At 34.7% G+C, this 6000-nt stretch overlaps 1 protein-coding gene across 7 annotated transcripts in view; it reads right to left on the bottom strand.

Moving 5' to 3' along the window:
• Nucleotides 1-5629, bottom strand: part of LOC126771006 (protein turtle) — a 54497-nt gene extending 48868 nt beyond the window's left edge. For 4 of the 7 annotated variants that reach the window (XR_007669505.1, XM_050490634.1, XM_050490632.1 and 1 more), the window contains exon 1: nt 5299-5626. The gene's annotated coding sequence lies outside the window, so the exon portion shown is untranslated. Of the gene's footprint in view, nt 1-5298 lie in introns of all 7 variants that reach the window. The other 3 variants (XM_050490631.1, XM_050490628.1, XM_050490630.1) reach the window with 2 other exon arrangements.
• Nucleotides 5630-6000: the final 371 nt, after the last annotated feature.

The following is a 6000-nucleotide window of genomic DNA, read 5'->3' on the forward strand; positions in this document are numbered from 1 at the left end:
ACTCGTGAGTATGAAAATTCAGTGGTGCTTTTCGGGGTTTGAATCCGTCATCTTCGGTTAAGACTCAAGTGTTCAAACCACTGGGATATCTAGGTTCACGCGATCGAAAGGATGGTGCTAGTAAATATACAACAATGAAAATCATATTTTATTTAGTTTATTTCTTAAGTATTGGAATTGCTAAATTGAAGTGGCAGTGGGCGGGCCACATTGCTCGCAGAACCGACGGCCGCTGGGGCAGAAAGGTTCTCGAGTGGCGACCACGAACCGGAAGACGCAGCGTGGGCAGGTCCCCTACAAGGTGGACCGACGACTTAGAACGAGTCGCGGGAAGCCGTTGGATGCGGGCAGCGCAAGATCGGCCAGCGTGGAAATCCTTGGGGGGAGGCCTTTGTCTAGCAGTGGACGTCTTTCGGCTGATATGATGATGATGATTGGAACATGTTGAGTTGTTAGTCATGACATTAGAGTATAAATATATCTCGAAGTTTTTTGTTCATACAATTCTGGCCCAGGTGAATATATCCATATTAATGAAAACTCAAATCTTTGAATTGAATTACCGTTAACGTATTCAAAAGCCAGGTACTTTGTAAAGTAAACCGCTTAAGAGTTCCTGTTATAAAACCGAAATTCTATTCGTAATCCCAAAACAAAAAAAACTTCAACTAGTTTCAACGTCATCATTTTTAATATTTTTCATTTGAGATAAGATCAATTTAATTGGCTGTTTATAATTTTATTAACATCATTATTAATTAAACAGTAAGAAAGATGTGTAGAAGGTACTAGATAGTTCATTTTATAATTACTATGAACATTAAATTTCGTCAGTAATTCACTTAGTTATACTAATTTACTCAGACGGGCTTAGACGCGGGCAAGCCTGTCTGAGCAGGTACAACCCACTCCCAATATATAGTACAAAAACCAAACCAAACAACAACACTGGGTATCATTGTGTTCCGATTTGAAGAGTGAGTGACATCACAAGGGACATCTTAGTTTCCAAGGTTGATACTGCATTGACGATATAAAGAATGATTATTATTCCTTACAGCGTCAATGTGATTTGGCAACTTTGACCGTTTAGCATCAGGTGGAATATTAGCCAGTCCGCCTACCTGTTTAAAAATAAAAAAGATAATGTCCAAGTACGTTTTAATGTTTGTACAAAACACTTGAAAGTATACCAAAAAAGTATTTATTTTTATTTTTAAAGGAGTTCGGAACAGGTATAACAAAGTTCTTGACAACAGTAATGTACCTAAAGCCACTCAAATGCGTTGTACAATTTTATTCCAAACAACTAAAGCACCGTATAGTGCAGTAATAATGGGAATTGCTCCACGAGTTCACGCTCAAGCGCTCGCGATGTATACAGTAAGTCCTCCGACATATATACATATTATATATAGCGTTTTACATACTTACATACGTAAACAAAGAAAAGTAATTTGTTCGATCTTTCTTCAGCTCGTGATTTCTGATTCGTCCGGGTTACGAAAAATCCAGGGATTATTTGGCGAAGGTATAATAAAAGTTCTATTTAATAAAAAAAATGAAGAGTTAATCTGCTAGTTGCTATCTCGCATTTCGTGGTGTTTTTAAAATGTATACATTAAAAAGTTGTAACTTAATGATGTTATATTACCTGCACAAATGCTTAAAGTCATTTCTCAAATATATTATTCGTCTAAAACTAGATGAATTCGTGTCTATCTTTGCGCGCCAGGCGCGAAAACTATTTGTATAAATTACTTTAAATTAAACTCAGTATGTTGCTATCTTAATGGATTCCAAGGTAACAGACAAAATCTTGATTACAGCCGCGGATGTAACTCGGTTAAAATATAACAGGAAAAGAACAATTAAAATATTGAGTTTTTTATGTAATTAAAATTAAAATTTTATAATCGACACATTACTGGGAGAATTAGTAAAGTAATAGCTTGTAACTCTCCCACTGCTGGGTTAAAGCCTCCTATTGAAGAAAAGGTTCAGAGCTTATTCGACCACGCGGCTCCAGGTGTTAGTTACCTTATGCCCTTTTCTGTATCCAGGACAAAGTGTATTCAAAATTTCATGATGAATGTGTTACGGAAGATGTCAAGTCTAAGGAGTATGAACTCGAGTACTGTTAGTCATTAAGTTGTGTCTCTCGCCTCCTATCTCACCATGATACTAGATCGATGGTTCCAACTTGTCAATAGAGTTGCACAAATGTAGAAAGTTTCACATTGATATTAATTATGGAAATATGTCATAAGTGGTAGTAAGTTATTAGTAAATCTGAAAGGTACTTATAAGCGTTTTAAGCCTCTTGCATTAATTTCGTAAAATTAAAACAAAAAAAAAAAGACAATCAATACAATTTATATGTATGTTACATACATATAAATAAACCTTACTTACATATAAATAAACTTTACTTAATTATATCCACTTTAATTTTATTTACAAAGTTCCGACAAAAACTTCGCCGACGTCAAAACGAACGAACAACGCAAAGGTACAATGCATTTTAAAAAAAAATCTTCACACCGACTTCGCGTAATCACCGTTTGAAATTGAGAGCAGTGAATCAGTCGTCGCAAAAATCAGTTTGAATAGAAAGTGACTTATCTGCCTTAATCCGTTTTGCATTCGCAGAATTAAAATAGGTAGGTAGAGGGTGTATCTATCCTCAGAATAAAGATACAGTACAGTAACAGTAACAGACTGTGAATGTCCCACTGCTGGGCTAAGGCCTCCTTTTTTGAGGAGAAGGTTTGGAGCTTATTCCACCACGCTGCTCCAATGCGGGTTGGTGAAATACACATGTGGCAGAATTTCAGTAAAATTCGACACATGCAGGTTTCCTCACGATGTTTTCCTTCACCGTCAAGCACGTCAAGAATTATAATAACAAATTAAGCACATGAAAATTCAGTGGTGCTTGCCCGGGTTTGAACCCACGATCATCGGTTAAGATTCACGCGTTCTTACCCCTGGACCATCTCGGCTTTTTTAGAAGAATGCAGAATAAAGATGCACCTAAAAAAATTTTTTGACTTCATCTCGCCTTTCTTTCAAAACGCTAGATGAATATATATATATAGACTTGTCCTGACTGACTCATCAACCCAGAGCCTAAACCACAGGAGTTACAAAACTTGAAATTTTAAATCCTAATCCTAAAAGGGTGAAATAAGGGATAAACGTTTGTATAAAAATCCGTCATTTTCAAAGTTAGAAGCATAAAATTTTATATACAAGTTTCTGGTTAGAAATAAATAAATATGCGTTTCAGGGTTTTTGAAAATCTAGCCCCTAAAAAGGTGAAATAGGGGTTGAAAGTTTGTATGGGGAGTCCATCATTTTTGAAGTAAGAAAAATGAAATTTAATATTAAATCTTCTGAGTAAAAATAAATGCCTACGTATTTTGTCATTTTTGGAAACTCAACCACAAACGGGAGAAATGGGGTGGAAATAGTAGTAAAAAAATGTTCTGATCTGCTTGAAATTTACTGTTTGTATTCTTGAATGAATTGATAGACATGTATTTCAAATCTTAGGAAATTGCCCCACACGGGTGGGTCTATTTTTTTTTTTGTTGTGAAGGGTTGGAATGTTTGTTTGGACATATTCGCTAAAAAACTTCATATACATATTTCTGGGTGCAAATAATAAAAATCAAAATATACAATGTCCCAAGATAAATATCTCATAAAAAGGTACAAGAAATACGTTTCTTTATACAAAACTTCACTACCAAAGTCAAGTAGTGCTGGTAAAGTGCAGCTTCCCGATTATTTGCCTATACCATGCCAGCTTGATCATGGGTCAGCATCTTGAACACAAACATTTCATGAACTGTATTACACAGTATAATTAATTTAATTATAGTCTGCCAAATCTAAAGCCATTACACAAAAAAAAAATAACGTGATGTTATAAAATAATAGAGTTGTAAGCCAAGAAATTATGTATCTATATATTTATAAATTAATATGTGAGAATTTTTCAGCAATTTTCAGAAAAATAACAAAGATACATTTAAAAAGCGTTTTTTTATAGAATAGGAAGGCGGACGAGCATATGGGCCACCTGATGGTAAGTGGTCACCAAAGCCCATATATATTGGCATTGTAAGAAATGTTAACCATCGCTTACATCACCAATGCGCCACCAACCTTGGAAACTAAGATGTCCCTTGTGCCTGTAATTACACTGGCTCATTCACCGTTCGAACCGGAACACAACAATACCAAGTAGTGCTGTTTTGCGGTAGAATATCTGATGAGTGGATGGTACCTATCCAGACGAGCTTGCACAAAGCTCTACCACCAGTGACCAGTGGAACGATACAGTACTACTTCTCTTAAATGAAAAAAAAATCAAGTTTTTTTAAAATAGACACTAAAATAAAGGAATATAAATAAAAAAATATATTTATAAATCGTCAATATAAAATTAAATTACCTTGATATAAAATTTCATCGTATGATTGTAACATTTCAATAAGCTTATCGTGAAGTAATAATAAATGCCGAATGGCCTTATTTCAGCGTGAAAGAAATTTTTACGAAATAGTACCTCAAATGTAATAAAATAGATACAAGTTCTGTTAATCACTATGATTCTACTGCAATGATAGCCTTAACTTTAAAAAAACATCTCATGTTTTATTGAATTACCTAACACCGTATTTTTTAATCGATTTCACTCTTCTGAACCATCGAAGTGTGACATAATAAGAACAGTTTCAAATACAATGAGCGTGGGAAAAATACGTTCTACAAATAAAAACTACAATGCACATTTCGAAATGTATTTTATGAATTATTTGTTAATAGTAATACGATTCCATCGTAAATGTAGTATTATGAATTATATTATTTTGTAATACGTACTTGTAAAATTTTATACAGTCCAAAACAAAACAAATCATATTCGAATTCGTAAAACTTTGATGTTAATAATAATACCATAAAAACTGACCTTGTAATAACTGTTACATCTCGTATCTTTTATAAAAAAATTAAACGTATTTAATTATTTTGATTAATTAAAAATTAACGCACAACTTCGTCACAGCCTCACACAGGTACTTATCTAGCGTTTGAACTTTCATAGGTATGTTTACATGATCATACTTAACGCTTCAAATATTATTTATCCCAAAACACATTTATATGTTATTGATAGAGTATGAAGGAGTATTGTGAAATAAAAAATTGCCCTTATAATATCCGCTATGTTCAAACAATTATTTTAAAATTACAAATTATTAGACTTTCTCATTATCCACTTACCTTATTTTGTATGAAATAGTCGATCAATCCCAGTGCTTATATGGGCCCCGAGGTCCGCAGTAGTTAAAATTGCCGCATTCCACTACAGCCAGGCGCGGGGCAGACGCAGCCTCCCTATTTCAACCGGTTGTTTAACCGCGTGTAATTCATTCACGTTTACTCGAAGTCATCACTTAAACTACTATTGAAACACCGTGCTTATAATGAAGTTTTGGTAATCATGGCTGCGCGATGTGTTTTAATGGGATCATTCATTTACCACATCAAGACTTTAAAAAACTATAAACAGGTTGATTTAGTACGACGACGCGCACTGAACTGGCGCGAGTCGCGACTTCGACCGTCGACGCCAGCGACCTCCCGTGCCGCCCGCGCATGCGCAACGGATCTCGCACTACCACTCGGGAAAGCCGACCCACAGCCTCATTTACACATACACTCGATATGAATTTATCATGTAACAAGCTCCTACAATTTTAATGAATGCAAATACACTGAAGCGTTACGTATATATATATAGATATAGCTCAAAACTGCTTAAATGCCGAGTGGCTTTAAATGCGTAACTGAAGAACAATAAGTACATTAAACTTATTTTAACAAAAAAAGTCCTATGACCTATTTTTCCAAATCTGCATTATAAATTGATATCAAGTTATTGTTTATAGGACACAAATAGAATCTTCTGCAGTAAATTTTATG

Source organism: Nymphalis io, chromosome 10 (assembly GCF_905147045.1).
Source record: "Nymphalis io chromosome 10, ilAglIoxx1.1, whole genome shotgun sequence".
In the NCBI taxonomy this organism is placed as follows: Eukaryota; Metazoa; Arthropoda; class Insecta; order Lepidoptera; family Nymphalidae; genus Nymphalis; species Nymphalis io.